General features: G+C 41.8%; 1 protein-coding gene across 7 annotated transcripts in view; it reads right to left on the bottom strand.

The window, feature by feature from the left end:
- adgrl2b.1 (adhesion G protein-coupled receptor L2b, tandem duplicate 1) overlaps positions 1-15,941 on the bottom strand; it is an 89,245-nt gene extending 73,304 nt beyond the window's left edge. For all 7 annotated transcript variants that reach the window (XM_006786401.3, XM_035906026.2, XM_006786403.3 and 4 more), the window contains exon 1: positions 15,325-15,941. The gene's annotated coding sequence lies outside the window, so the exon portion shown is untranslated. The remainder of the gene's footprint in view (positions 1-15,324) is intronic.
- Positions 15,942-16,448: the final 507 nt, after the last annotated feature.

Genomic DNA, 16,448 nt, shown 5'->3' with positions numbered 1-16,448 from the left:
GTACACACAAAGAAGAGTGAGGACTTCCAAATGTCCTGAGTAGATTTAAGATTAGTTCTGTGTTTCTAAAGCGAACAAACAATATCTCAATCGAACAATTTCACTGGGTTTTGATGAATTTGTTCAAAAGAAAAAAAGGCTGCGAGTAGCAGGAGTAACAGAAAATGATGTTTTGCTCCAGTCTGCATGTATATTGCATTGTTTGTTTGGGTCTTCGGGGGACTGTGTGTTTCCACACTGTAATTTTTTAAGAAAATGTGGCTTTAAAAGATTTATTTGAGACAGCGAGCGCTTCTCTTGCTTCTTTCTTCTTAATTAATCTTCATGTTTGAGAAGCTACGGCAGTGCATGTTCAGCGTTCTGCTTGATAACCGATTTAAACAACTAATACATTATCAAAATAGTTGGGAGATTCATTTTCTGCCAAGAAAACGGCTTTAATGAGCCATCGCTTCAGCACTGGCTTTATCATCACTGCTGTGACGCTCCCCGATTCCCCCAGTTGACCCCGGATCTGTAAAAGCTACATTATACCACACGTATTTGAAGAGATCAAAGGAAAACAGAGGGAGACAATGACCGAGGTGTCAGTTTTATTCACTGATATCTGGCTACAGGCTACTACTGAGCGCCGTAGCTGTTCCTGCTTGGCACCAAAATGAATAGGCTGACCTCAGAGCAGTTGGTTGAGCAGTAGGGTCACTGGAGAGGAGCAGAGAGCAGCTTGACACTGACACGAAAAAGAGCGGTTTCTCCTTTCAATCAGTCTCTTCATAAATTTACTGAAGGCCTCACTTCTCACCTCCTCCACGCATAATGCTAGCACTCCACCCCCCAACCCGTTCGCTCTTTATCCACACACAAACACACCCACACACCTCGTACAGCATTAAAGCTGCATTTTTTACGAAGAAGAACGGGATTGGCCTGGCAATATCACCCCCCACCCCTCAACCTAACCTTACTACACACGAGCAGCGCATTCACAACAGATTCATTCACTTTCAGCACGTTTCCACTGGGTGATATGTTGATGTTCACACCTTTTCGGAGGGGGGAGGGGGGGTTGTGCACCGACTCGATGTTAAATTTTTACACACTGTAGCTCCATTCAGACTGCATTAGGTTTTAGTAGGATGTTAACCACTAACACACAACATCTGTGACATTAATGAACAACATGCAGGCGAGGAGTGACGGCGCAATCAGCCTCCAGCTTTGCAAAACTTCATTCATGTGTTGCCATCAAATCGAAATAATCCAGCATTAATTTCCACCTCTGACAACAACTTGTTTAAACAACGAGAAAGGAGAAGAAATCCTACATGTGGCCCAAAGTGATCTCAGCTTTGGGGTCTGGGCCAGAACAGCCCGAGGGGAGAGGCACGCTATTTTGCAAACTATCTGAGGGTTGTCATTTCGGATATAGGCCCGGCTTAAGGTGTTATCAAGAGTTTATTTCTACTCGCCACTGGTAGGTCAAACCACTAAAAGCCACACAAGTTACTGACACGGCAAGACTCAGATGGGGCTGAAATATACAGACATGCTCCGTTTTAAACGGCATTTAAGTGAACATTTAATCCGTGAGATATTTTAATATAAGAAGCTGCAATTTTAACAGTATGTCTCAGTGTTTTCACACGATAAATGTGTAAAGAGACAGAAAAAGTTCTGGTAGCCTTGCTATTATAAATGGAGGGCAGCTTAGTGCCCAGCATTTATATGTAATATTTTAACTGTGGATCCACTAAAGTAAAACTAGAAAAACTGGATTTTTTCTGTCATTTCATTGTTTATTACTACTTTGGCATAGTATGAATGGGAATACTGTGGAGTCTTTATCAACAGGAAAAACTGCAAAACCTCAAAATCTATGCACTCCTCACATTTTCCAAAGCTTTCCAGTGGGCCAGATTTGAATCTTTCCCGGGCTGATTCTGGCCCCTGAACTTTATAGTTGACACCCCAGTAGTAGATGTTACAGTAAAAGAAGCTTTAAAAAATTCTCTGGCACTGATATGCTTTTTTATTAAGTGAGATGGCACATGTAGGCACATTTAGATATTTAAATACATCTAATCAGTAACATGTTCCTTTATTGCAAATTACTGGTTATAACGGCATCACTACTTGTTTGGCCAAGCAAAGATAATATAGATTCAGATTAGCTGAAAATTGATATAAGCATTTCTATATCAATTTTTATATATATTATTTTTCATTTTTAATAATAGTGTGTTGCTATTGATCAAACGTATGCTTCTGTCTGGTCTTTGATGCCCATCAGTTTTGGCACCTTTTTAAGAGAGAGAATATTTAGAGTAAAATAAAAGAGCAGAGTTCTCAATATTTTTTTTACTAGTACATCCTGTCTTGCTAGACTACCGAGCAGGGGTGTAGCCTGACAAGTAAAAGTCAGGGCAAAGGTATTCTCTTCATCTCACTCGGGTTTTCTCAGCTGGACTGTCAAAAAGAAAGGAATCATTTTTGCGATTAAATCAAAGGAAAGACTATAAAAGGGAAAGAAAGGGTTTTGACTTTTTTTTTTAATGAAAGGAATCATGATTATTGATTATATGTCTACTTTGTCATCTGGCACAGTTGCATTAGTTCATTATTTAGTTTAATTATTACTGAATAAAAAGTTAACTTTGGATTAAACCTCATTTAACACTGATTAAAGTTTCCTTTAATCTGCCAGTGGAGCAGTCCCTCCCTCGCTGTGTTTCACCCACAGAGCTGCGACATTAATGTTCCTCACAGAGCCGGATCTTATTTTTAACACAAGGACATGACACTGTACATCACTCAAACAGGCTGTTATGTCTCTCCTGACATCTTGGTTTACACTTCATGCTCGCTGCATTTTCATACAGATTTTTAGAAGCTATTTAAAGTTATATGGATTCTCTCAACTGGGAACAATTTAATGCAGTTCCTGCTTTGCCACAACGAGATCTTCATGGCTCACTACACATACTGTGATGTATCTATCCTTGCGGCCTCATCGCGATCCATGTTTGTCCAATTTAAAGTGCATTTAAAGGGCTTTTTTTGTCAAAAATTCAGTCTGTTTTGCATAATGTGTGTTTGTTCAGCACATGGTGTGTTTCCCCGCTGTGGGACGTCTGTGAGGTCTCTATTAGATCAGGGTCGTAGAAGTCAGTGACATTCACGGATACGCATTGATTTTTTGAGATCATCTTGGAGTTTTTGTTTGTGTACTCATGATAGGCAGATTTTTAATCAGAAATCAGTTTAAAATCAGGAAATCCACATGTCACAGTCACAAAAAGCTGGTGGTGTTTTCGTTACTCGTGTTTGAAAACTGGTTCTTATTCTTTTCTTTAATGCTCGTGTTAAAAATGCAAAATAAAAAATGAAATAATTATCGGTTTCATTGCCAGGACAGAAAAAATATCAACTTTCTGTGATTCACTCCTGGAGCAAATTCTCTAAAGCACCTTATTCAATGTAATAACAGAGCTGGGATATTATATATATTTCTTAGTTATTATGTAAAACACCAAAGCAAAAGTCTGCATTTGTGTGAACAAAGTTAAACCTTTCTAAGAAACAAGAAGTATTTTGCTCCTTTTGGTTATTGTTTACAGTTTTAAAAGTGACCTTTGAACTCTACAACTGTGTCTACATTAAAAACTCACTCAAAACCTTTTTTATTCTCAAAGGCTTGCACTTAATAACTTTTGTGTGTGTGTGTGTGTGTGTGTGTGTGTAGTATGTATGGTAACTTGTATTTCTTTATTTATTCTTTATTTCTTTATAAAGTCTTTTTTGTTGTTTCTTATTACCTTAAGGCACAGTAGAGCCATACAGGTTTTTATTTTCTTATCTTTTATGTTAAGCGTAACATATTGAAGTGTACTGTGTGAATAAAATTGCCATTTCATTCGCAGATATTGTGAAGCCTTCCTACTCCTATTCCAACAAACACCTACACAATTACTGTTTTCTGAAATTTCTGGAAACAAAGTCCAATAAACATACATATATATTTTTTCTGATACTGTTACGCACTCACTAAACCCCTTTTCTGTATTACAGCCTTTATGAAGTGGGTGGAGGGGGGTTATAGCTTTATAGCTTTTAGCTGCATCCGTTTTAGGTAAAAATACAAAAAAATGGCAACTCGGTGTAAATCACAATGTGACAAGAAATAAATAAAAATAATAATAATCTAAAGCAATGAGTCACCTGGCAGAACATTAACAGCAGGTGTTTTATAATAACTTAATTGTGCTTTTTTTATACCCGAGATTCAGCAAAACAACACATCTGAAACATTTAAAGAAACAATAATGTAGTAAGAAAATTATATTAAATTAAAGGATGCTGAGAATAATTGTTAGGTGCAGCACTAATGTACTAATTTAACCCTAAAATAATCGGATTGATTAAAAAAAAGAAAAACAGCTAGCAATAATGAATGCGAACAAGCCAAAACTGTCAAACAATTGCGCTGATATTTAATATTACTGATATACTGACCTACTTTCTAGTGCGCACTCACATAATGCAAATCAAGCACCACATGGAATAGTAAATAACCCTTAAGGACGCCTCTTATATAACTGAAGCTCAGTGACTGGAGACATAAAAAATGTGCTGATATGAGAAAATATTAAGACTATAGCGTGAACGTGTATAATTATAGGACTGAAGCCTCTGACTGGGTGAGAAACTGACTCCACACTCTTCTCTACAGGGTTTTCCACGATGTTAAAGGAAGTTTATATCTGGTGACAGGGGAAACCATACCAGGAATTTGATTTAATTCATAAAACCGCCGCAACACGGGGAGCAGCAACAGTAGTCCTGTAAAATTGCCTCATACACCTTGGCCATTACACCACTGTGCGGAGTAATCGTCAGACCTAATGAGTCCCACGAGACGGCTGCCAATGCTATTACGGACCCACCGCCATGTTTAACAGTCGACAGCAGACACATACGGGTTTTCTCTGCAGGTAAACTCATTAGATTTCGAGAAAAACATTTAACACCGTTTTATTTTGTCTGCGTTTCGATGCCAGGTAGCTAAGTGCAAGTTTATGGCACTGGATGAAAGCGATTTGTGGATGTTTGCCTGTTCGAATCATGGTGTGCGACATGCAAACTTACGGTTTAGACTTTTAAGCTGTTTACTAGTAAATATCTCAATTTTTATGCTTTTGTTCACATCTGATAGGAGCCTGTTTAACCTCAGTACCACACGATATTATTTTTTTTCCGTCCACGGCACTTTTTATTAAAAGTTTGCTATCTCTTTTTTTTTTAGTCCGACTTGAGGATTAGGGCCCGCAGACGGAGCTGTAAACAAAACACTGACATATGATGACCAAGTGTTTTTATTCAATCTGTTAGCAAACAACTGCCTAATTACACATCCAGCAGTTAGAGCCCGGCATTATCATTCATTTGGAGTCGCATTTCTGGCCAATACACCCCTCTCTTTTAGCTCTGCCATGGTCTCCAAAACTCCCGAGGGAAATATTTGGCTCTTAAGCTGCTAAATGCTCCATTATTGGCTAGTTGCTAAATTTGTCTGTCTGTGGTTTGTTGATGGGCAGGTAGTGTGCGTAGGGGTTTTTTTTTTTTTCCTTTGGTGAAAAACAACTGCCTGCTGCTGCCGTAAATGACACTATGAGAGCACGGAGAGTGGACCAAAACAGTGAAGTTGCAGGCTGTGAAACCAACACTATAATCTAAAAGATGCTCAACGCTCAGCAAATTGAAGGGATTTCTGAGCACACGAGCCCACTTTTGTTTATTGGATTGCTTTGACCCATGTTTCTTGCGTTTACATTACTTCACCACGGTTTGGCTTCTTATTTCTTTAGTTGTCTTTTTTCAAAAATCAGGAAAGACCTTGAAAACAATGCATTATTGCTACACAACCATAACAGTTATGAACAATACCTGGCACAGTGTTGAACTTGGACCGTGAGGATTTTCCATAAATTTTCTTTTCTGTGCCCAGTACCTGCTAATTCAAGTAATGACTGCTCAGACCTGCTACTTTCATGTTCAAATGTGGTGCTTAGTCTCTTTTGAAGCTGACTCATTACTGTATATTCAGCTAAGCGCCATTCATCAGAGAAGCAACTGAAATTTAGTTAGACTTTAATTGAAAAAAGAGCAAAAGAGAAAATTGGGTATGATTGATGGCATGTTAGTTGTGGCGGTGTTTGAGAGAAGCCAGAAAATATGATTAAGTTCACAGACACCCGGCATGTCCCAAAGGGACAGTTTTGGAGCCTCAAGACTCAAGATCTGAATTTTAATCAATGTTGTTTAAAAGAAATAATAATAATGATCATTTCAAACTCCTAGTAATCCCGACTTTGTCTGTTCAAATCTATAATTTATTAAAGACCGATTCCTCCAAATTAAAGCACCGATTAGAGAAATCCTTCTGCAGAGATTCAGTATTTCACCCATGCTCAAGCTAATATCTTTTAGCCATATTGCCCACATTCACAACTTGGCTGTATTGAGCTGGAAATGAGCCATGGACTTAATATGCACATACGTGGAGGCCTGGATGATTTTTGTGCTTGTTTTCTTCACAAATCCTTTTTTTTTAATTTTCTCAGTATTGGTTTCTATTAATTTGTCCACCCCCTCTGTCTGTTCCTTTGGAAACCAACTCACAGGCATCAATCTACAGCATTTCCAGTGGGAAATGGAAGCTGGTTGGACTTGTTTTTCTCGTTTTCTTTGTACATAATTGCTTTCTTGTGCTGTTCCTGTCTTCGCTGAGACAGTCTCAGGGTTATTATTCAAGAGTGACTATCGCTGATTGAGCTGTAAACTACTTTAAATTTTCATTGTGAAGACGGACCACCGCAGGTTGACGAATGAATGCAACATGACCTCCAACACATCGAAAAAGACTAACGCAGAGCCTCTAAACAGCTGGATGCGTCTCTAAACTCAGAATATGATTTCTTGCTTTAAATGCACCAAACCTGCGACGATTTGACAAAAGACAGGCTGCTTTTTAAGGCCAAACGTAAGATTTTTTTGTGGCTGAAAAAAAGCAGACGCTAGAATAAAATCCAAAATGTAGCTTCAAGCACAATGCTGCAGATTTCTGCTTGCTAAATTATACGCTTTACTGGTATTTCCACCAGTTCGTCCTGCTCGCCCCATTGTAATGCAAACACGAGGCCCAGATGAGAGGAGAGAGAATGAATTGGGACAATGATGAAAGTGCGAGCTATAAGAATCAGGACAGCTGTCAGGTTGTGCGGGTGTACAATTAATGGCCGAGGACTGATTTTACTAGAATGCAGCTACGTTTTCAATAGAGACAGACACAGAGAAGAGCTCTGTGTGTGCAGCAGGTTACACAGTTTGCCATTCAGGGTCAAATGAACAGCTCAGACCTCACTTTCACCAAAAAACTAATTAAGACTCAAGGCTGTGTGGTTTCTGCCTCCAAGAGCATTCATAAATACTGTTTACACTGCCTTGGAGCAGATATGTACCAAAACCTTGAGCGTTTATAGCCATATTTATCAAATTTGAAACTGTGAGAGGACACAAGGACTTTACTTTAAGTAAGAGCCTGCTAAAACCATCCATTAAAGCAGCGGTCCCCAACCCCCGGGCCTCGGACCGGTACCGGTCCGTGAGTCGTTTGGTACCGGGCCACGAGAGTTGAGGCTCAGGTGTGAAATGTATAGTTTTCAGGGTTTTATTCGGTTTTCAGCGTTATTTTGTTATCGTTTTTATCGTTTACTCGGTTTTCCTGGGTCTTTTCACGTGTTATGAATAAACCTTCTTTTTTTCAGTACCGGTACTAGTTTTATTTTGTTGTATTTATCCGCGACACCTTAAAGGCCGGTCCATGAAAATATTGTCGGGCATAAACCGGTCCGTGGCGCAAAAAAGGTTGGGGACCGCTGCGTTAAAGAACTGATCATTATCTTCAATTTATATATTATCCCATCTATGTTATTCATTTATCCATCTGTGTGACATCTTCTTATTGCCTGATTTGTCCAATCAAAAGTCCAAAGCCCAAAACACATCAAATTATCTCTGATTACAAGCGAGAGAAAAGCCAAAAACATCCAGCCAGAAACCAAAGAATGCTTTGTGTTTTTACTTCTCTGGGACAATCAATCAGTTATCACTTTTTATTTGACCGCCTAATCAATTAATCAACTCGTTTCTGCAGCCTCACCCGGGTTACAAACTCTATTTGTCCGATCCGAACCGTTTTTCTCTCCTGACATCACATCCTGTGTTGACACATGTACTAAACTTGAAGCATGTGTTTCTGCAAAAAAGAAAAAAATCGCAAAAGGCAGACTTCTGTGTGTATCCTTGCAAAGAAAAAAAAACGCGGCCACCACACCACTTTTCAATGCTTCAAAAAAAAACAAAAAACAAAGAAAAGGCTTCAGTCGATGCAACGCTTTTCTCTGCTGCCAAATTTCCCTTGTGCTGTGGCTTAGCCCAACAGTAGCGTAAAGGATGCATGCTTCTTTTATTTTATTTTCAGCCCCCTGCCTCCGTTTTTCTTTTCTTTTTTTTCCCTCCCTCCAGTACATCATTCCTCTGGGTGTTTGTGCGGTGTCCCTTAGTTACCGGATAAGAGACCCAGCAGCTCAGAGAGTTAAAAGCCTGCCCTGTCCCACTCATACGAACAAGACCATCAATAATTCACCCTCATCGGGAAGCATTATCTAACAGCCTTATAAAAATTTCAAGGTTGTGGGTGACAACATGGAACCAGTGAAGAAAGTGCTCCGTAAGAGAGCACTCCAGGTGCCAACAATGTGGGCAACAGATATGTTCAACTAAAGGCAGAGGTACACTCGTCTGCACTATCATGTAAGCCAGTCCCGCAAGGTTGATTTAACCGTTACACGGAAAACACAGAGGTCCCTCTGACATAAAGGACAGCCACCGCATATCTCCTCTTGTCTCCACCGTGTGTGTGTGAGTGTGTTAGTGTGGCACAGAGGTGGAAGCGTTTGCTCGGCTGTATTAACGCCCAGGCTCATTCTCATTGACAGTGAAATCCCTCTAAGCCTAGATCAATTACATCCAGCTCTGCTGTAATTAAAATGTCCTAACAAAGGTCTTAGGAGCACAGGACAGAAACCTACCCATTCAAAATAAGCTCGGTCCAATCTATGGCAATAACCCCAAGAAAATAGTTTAAAGCTTCCTTTGGTGATAAGCACATGCACAAAGTGTCCACGCACGGCTGCTGCTCGGCTCAAAACAACCCCAGTTTATCCTTTAATGAGATCAAGATATGATTTAAGATGTGAAAAGCACACGGGCTCGCATTAAGCACAGTTAGCAGTAATGTTTTTAATCATTGCAAGTACATAGTATAAAATACTAATTAATCCATAAAATAAAAAACTCAAACAAAACCCGTGCACGTGCTTGTTTGGTAGCCCTAACTACTAAGACAACTAATTATTTGTTCTCTTAAGTACATCTGACGCTTGACTATGCTCTGCTGAGAAATGACAGAATGCTTATGAGTCTCCTAATTAAAACTCAGCAGTGGAGTGATTAGCAATCACAACTCCACTCTTCAAATATCAAGATCTGATTTGCTTGGCTGATCAACAACAGGCTTCCTTCTCTCACTGCAACCCTGAGAGCCTGCAGCCCCTCTCAGTGTGTATTGAGGAGGCTTTTGAAATGTCGGAAATCAGCAAGAAAGGGCTCAGCTGAATTTTGAGTTTTATATTGCTCTTCTTCTCTCTTTTTTTTGCCAGAATGCCATTTGCATTTCTTTTTCCTTCTTTCTTTCTGTCTCTTTTTTAATATTGACTGCCAGCAATCACAAAATAGATTACACACTGACGGTGATGAACGCCTAAATGTTTTTGGTTTCACAAGCTAATTCATCATGCCACGAAACCCGAGTAAGAAGAAAAGCATCAATAACATCACTTATGGTAACCAGTAAAATTAAACTTGAAAGCTGCTCCCTCATTGCGCCGATGAGGGGACTGTTCCTGACACGGAGAGCGCAAGATGGCTGACTGCACTGACACATTGTGAAAGCACGCCTCGCAATCCTAGGTAATAGATTCTCTTTGCTGTGCGACTCCCACCACTCCTCATCTTCTGTGACAACGCCTGCCAATCAAAGCCCGAGGAACGTTCAAGGGCTTTGACAATATCTCCTCACCTTGAAAATACATTGGCTTCATCACAAGGCACCGAGTGACACCAAGTAGGCATCAAATAGCCATTAGACATGGCAGACAAAGAGCCGGCGCACTACAGGTGATCCGGTGCCTCTCTCGTCTTATTTTTCTTTTCTTTTTCCCCCCCAATGTAGCAAAACAGCTCCTTGAAAAATTGGCATTCAAAATATTCTTTCTGTACATAAAGACACAACAAGAACAAATGCCAGCAATACCGTGGGAGGTGACATTTAAGAGTTGGACAGAAAATGCACTGCATGAGAGCACTAACTGTGGAAGCGTTTTTATGATCATTTGAAAGAATCTGCAGCAAAATTGAAGGAAGTGAAAGAACCCCAATATTATGTTCAATTTAGCTTTGTAATACACTAAGTAGCTTCTCGGGAAGCAAATGCTCCTGTGATGTTTGTGCGAAAGCACTTAATAGCAGAATTCGGGCTGTCCATCACGCGCGAAGGCCATGACGATTACTCATTTGGAAAATAAAACATGGGTGTGGGTGTATACCTGGTCCGATCTCTTTGAGAAATAACGATGTTACCCCACATCAGCTGACTCATTTCCATTTTTACGTGATTCATGAATACCATGAAGGATGAACAAGGAGATCTTTCTGCAGTGAAGCATGGCCTGAGCTTCAATTTCTGGGATAATTATATGATACTATTTAGGAATTTGAAGAAGAGAGAAGCGCTTCCTCGGCTCAAGACAGATGACCTGTCAGATACACCTAATACCAACACAAAGCCTTCAGCCTTTAATCTGCACACTTCCTGTGACCTATACTGTGGCAGAACCAAATAAAGAACCCTATCTTCGTATCCCCCTGAGACAGAGCAGTGTCCTAATATGCTAATGCCAGCCAGTGTTGGAGAAGAAGCTCTGAGGGCGGCCCAGACAGCACAGGTCAGTGCTAATCTTCTGATATATGGAGCTTAAAGACCTGGGACACATCCATCACATGCCGCTGACGGCTCCCCTACTGGGCGAGATCTGCACACTCCAAAGGGTTAACACACACCCCAAAGAGACCTTTGACGATCCATCACTCAAGAACCGGTCTCTGTTTGAGCAGAGTCCCCTAACAACGCAGAGGAGGTAGCTTTCTCCGCGGTGAGCGCATCTACAGCCGGCGTGACTACTAGACCTAAGCGCCAAGCCTCTGTTGATCATTAAACATCCATTTTTAAACCAGTGGGGGAAAGTTAACTGTCATTTTAAGCGCAGGAGGTGGTAGTATGGGAGAGAATTTTTCTCCCTCAGATCTCAGCGAAAAGGAGCGAGACCATATATCTATCCATCGGGTTAACTACCCTAACACATAGTCATTCGTTCCAGTCATCTGTCTCTTTATTTTTGAGGCGAGCCACAAAATGGCTATGATAGGATTCTGCAGCGAGTGAGAAACTCACCCCGAAGCACTTTGTTAAATAAACAAAATGCCCTTTGCTTTCTTTCTGTTTAAGCCCACACTCCTCTGTTGTGCATTTTCCTCCCTCCTTCTGGCTAACAGGCGAGAGTGCCGCTTCGATGTGAGCATCACCGGTAAATATCAGGTTTGGTGTCAGCCCCTAAGATTCAGACACTACTCTCCAGACCTGAGACCATTTTGCAGCAACACTCAGCCAGGACAAAATCCATCTTAGAAGGAGCACTGATGTCAAATCCCTCCACTGATAGCAACCTCAACAGAGCAGAATGCATGTACTACTCCTCTTCAGCAGCTTTTTAATAATTTGAAGAACCGGGCTCGGCTCAGCACACCGCAGCATGGTTTCTTCCCCACTCTTGTTTCTTTCCTGACTCACCAAACTCACCACAGTTGCTGCTGCCCTGTCCTCCTACACATACACAATGAAGGCAGCCCTGCTCTCTGAGCTTTGTCAGAAGCCATTGTAGACAACACAGGAGTAAGTCAGTCCTAACAGGGAAGGAGAATTCAACCATTCATGAGAAAAGCATCTAAAGTGTGCTTCTCCACTAAGATGAATATAATCCCACCTGCCGCCACTCTCAGACCTTCTTCCTGTCCATTTGTTTGTCCAACTTTTTCGCAGCGAGCCAGTCAGAGGAACTGAACAAGTCAGCTGTCAAACCCGCCTGCCGTGAGTGAAGATGGCAGGTGAAGTCCTGCTTTATCCACCTCCGCCCCCCCCACCTCCTCAGCCTTCTCTATCCTGCTCTTTGGTTCAACACGGAAAAGTGGCCTCCTACTCTCGCCTCTTTCACAAGTTTTGTGATCATATTTTGTCCAAACATAGGAGGGAGAGGAAGCAGCGAAGTCTCTCCTCTTGAAGGTTGGGAAGTGGTTGGCTCATGTTATTACCCAGGAGCAGGATGACCACGAAGGGGCCACCGACCCCTACCGCGCTTCCAATGGCATTTCCATTCCCTGTCTCTGTGTAATAACATCTCACACACTGCACTTTCTTTCACTATTAACCTATGCTGATCCTATTTTCAAAGTAAGGGCACGCACAAAGCAAAGAAATGGCTTTTTTTCCCCGTGTCTCTCCTTCTTTGCAGTGCAAACGTGCGAGTGTTTATTTTCATCTACTTAACCTGCCTAAAATTGCTGTGAACATTAGGCCACGCATCCCCACACAAAGGGAGGAGAAGGGAAGGGGGGGGGGGGGGGGTGGAAAAGACGAATCCATCAAAATAAACAGCGTCTTGCCGCATTCCTTCTCTGACAAACAACAGCTGCACAGAATTGGAAATAAATATTATCTCTGCGACAAGAAAAACAACACCGCTAGGTTCTCGAGAGTCGTACACAAAGCTTGAATGCTCCGTGTCATTACATCTACGCTCGCTCGGTTTTGGAATTAAACCATTTATTTTGTCAGAAAGCGACTGAAAGCAAATTGATTTTGGAGCCTTTTTAGATGCAGGCCGCGGTGACCAAAACGCCAGTTAAAAACGAGTAAACATATTTTCAGCAACTTCTGTTCTTTTCTTTTTTTTCCCCAATAGCCATGATTGCTCTCATGGGGTCCCATTCTCCTAAAGAGGTTGAAACACAGATCTTTGTTCCTGGTCTACGCTCGCCCCGAGAAATACTGAGCGAAAACGTTTTAACAGGCAAAATCTTTTTTAACATGACCACGTCTCTGAACGGCGTCCAAAATTTCCGCTAAATACGTGGCTTTTGGTGTTAAGCTTACGGCCAGCAAATTCTCCCAATCCACACTAAATCTGTTTCCAAGACAAACACTTGCCTCTCGCACACACACATAAACCATGACCAACTGCAGTGTCCAGCAATCCTGTCAGTAGCTTCCACCAGCAACAGCAGCAGCAGCAATTCTCTGTCAGAACAAAACTGCTTAGAGGAAGGGGGCTGGTAGCTCAAGTTCTCCCTATTGAAATGCAGACACTTTGATATGGAAATTGGCAGTTACAAAAACCCGCTAGAATTCACACTAGCATGCACTGAAACCATTTGCGCAATGTGAGATGAGATGGCACTTCCTCCCAAGAAAACACAAGACAAATGGACTAAACCAGCATGTCTGGGGTGGGCGAGAGATGGAGTGGAGGTAGAAACAGGGTAGAGGGAGGCAACAGACCATTTGTCCCCCTCCTCCTCCTCCCTTCCCCTCCTTCTCCTTGAATTCCTACCATTCACTGTCCAAGCACTTGTTTCAAGACACAGACCCCCCACCCCCCGAACTGAGGCATTTTTTTTTAAGCGCAACATCTATATTCAACAGTAAAGCCTCCTATCGGCAGGGGAGGAAGTGACCTTTTCATCTTCAGCAATCACTGATGGGTACGTCAGTATTAACCAGACGCTCTGAGCATCATCCCAGCCGGGGGAGACTTTTTTTTTTGTCTTTGACCGACAAGACACAAAAAAACTTATCCGCCACGGCCCCAAAATATGCCTGGATTTGTCTGGTGGCAAGACAATTAGTCACACTGTGCATATAGCTTATATAATGCTGCAGTTTTTCGCTTTTTCCCCCCCTTTGTAGTTCGTGACTGAATTGTGAATTTTGTCAGGTTTCTTTTAAGGCCAGCTCATCCATACTTTTCTGCATGAAGCTGTTATATAAGCATATGAAAGGGAAGCTCTAAGTTTCCCCAACTTAGCTTATATAATGTTGCACCACCATCCTGATCTGGTATAGACAGTATGGATTATGTGCAAACGTTATTTAACCTTCCCACGTCTGCCCAGCACAGTCATGCTCTCTTCTGGCTCCTTGCTTTAGTCTGTGCCTCCCTATCTCTAAAAGCTTCACGTGAGATTGGGAGATGGTGTCTTCTGCCTGTAAAAACTGTGTGTGTGTGTGTGTGTGTGTGTGTGTGTGTGTGTGTGTGTGTGTGTGTGTGCACGCTACGTGAGAGACAGAGAGTGTGAGTGTGTCCCATCATCACACATGGCTGACTCTGGTCTGTGAATTATACATGCCCTGTGAAATGATCTTATTTTATAGCCGCAAAATGGAGAAGTAAATGGAGACAGTAACTGACATCCAACTACTTAGCTCCTGGTGTCCTGGACTGGGTGGAGATGTTTGTGTGAGCTCTCTCTTTTTTTTAATATCACTCTTGAATATCCTATAAATATAAATCAACTTCTGTTTGTTTTTCCTTACGAAGAAAAACAGGCTTCAGCTTCATGCTAAGGGATTTTCTTGTAATGTGTGCATCTTGATTAAAAGAAAATCCATCCAAATCTATCCAATTTGTAATGTGAAAACACAAGAACTGTCATAGAATAATCGTTTTTTAAAAAAGCACCTCTCAGTGGGCATTTAAGGTAAATTAGATGGAAATATATATATATATATATATATATATATATATATATATATATATATATATATATATATATATATATATCAGTAACTAAGCAACTTCACATTAATTTATAGTCTGGATGCGAAAGCCACCTAAAAATAACGTCGCCTATACTCTGGGCTTTATATTGATCCCATCACCACAGTTTTAAACTACCGGAGGAGCCCGTGGGCCCGTTTTCTGACATTTGCCTTATCCTATCCTGGGAGTGTAAATAAATGGTATTGATTCAGCGAGACATAACCCAGCATCTCCCCCGAAAGACTCAAAACATCCGCTTTTAAAGGCTACTTACAGAGGGTATACGCCGTGCCAAAATACGGATCCCGGCGCGGAATGTGAATCTCAGATCACCAGGAGCCCCCTTCTTCTTCTTCTTCTTCTCCGTCTCTCCCTTCTTTTCTTTTTCAGAAGAGGCCCCCAGAAACTAAACAGCGGGTCGCACAAAGACGGCTGGGGTTCGGCTGCATGCTCCACTTTCCTCACAGTGGAAGAGAAAGGTGGGGTTTCCCGTGCCAGGTATCTATTCTTCTTCCAGCCAACGCGCCCGGGACCGGACGAATAGCTCCATGGCGAAGGGTCTGTTCAAAAGTAATGATCGTTACTCCCCCGCCGCCTCCTCCTCCTCTTGTGCATGCACCCAGGCTCCTTCCGACGGGAGCGCTACGGATAGACTGCATAAAAAAGAGATCACTTCAAGGAGACGGAGATGCGCCCCAGTCTCGTTTAAAAAAAATCAAACTCCGAGCTCTGCTCCCGCACTGATAAGTCTTTCTTAAAGCGGTCGGGTTCGCAGATAAAGCACGGAGGGGGCTAATAGGACTTCTTTAGGCTGGTTTTCAGTGCGTTCCCTCGGTTGTTCCCTCTGCGCCTCATCCACACGCCGTGCAGACAGTCGGAGCTACAGCCGGACTGGAGGCAAACAAGGCGAGGAGAAACGGCTCACCGGTCCCCTGCTCTGCAGCAGCTGGCTGTTGAGGACAGCGCGCAAAACCTGGAGCGGATCGCCAGAGAGCGCGCGGATTAGGATCTTAATGCCAATTATGACCGCGCGCATTAAGGCTAATATTAAACATTTATCTCCCGGGTGTTCAGATTTTATGCATGCGTGTTCTGCTGTTTTTGCTCCGGCTTGTGAAGATGGACTTTTTAACAATCCACGAAGCGCAATATTTTAATCAGCATTCCCCGGTGTAATCAGGAGAAAGGAAACAAAAAAGCAAAAGAAAAGTGCAAGACCATTCATTACCCAAATCCACCTTATTCCAGGCATATAAATACGATACTATTTTTAACCCTATTAGAATTTCAGTATTGTGGGCAGTAGTTTTCACCTGGATCATTACTATTAATAAAAACAGCACAACAACACAGGATAATGAGGCCGGAGCAAGAATTTTTCTAACTGAATCAGGCCAA

This window comes from Neolamprologus brichardi, chromosome 18 (assembly GCF_056152115.1).
Source record: "Neolamprologus brichardi isolate AB-2024 chromosome 18, ASM5615211v1, whole genome shotgun sequence".
Taxonomy (NCBI): Eukaryota; Metazoa; Chordata; class Actinopteri; order Cichliformes; family Cichlidae; genus Neolamprologus; species Neolamprologus brichardi.
This window is presented reverse-complemented; position numbering and strand designations above follow the sequence as displayed.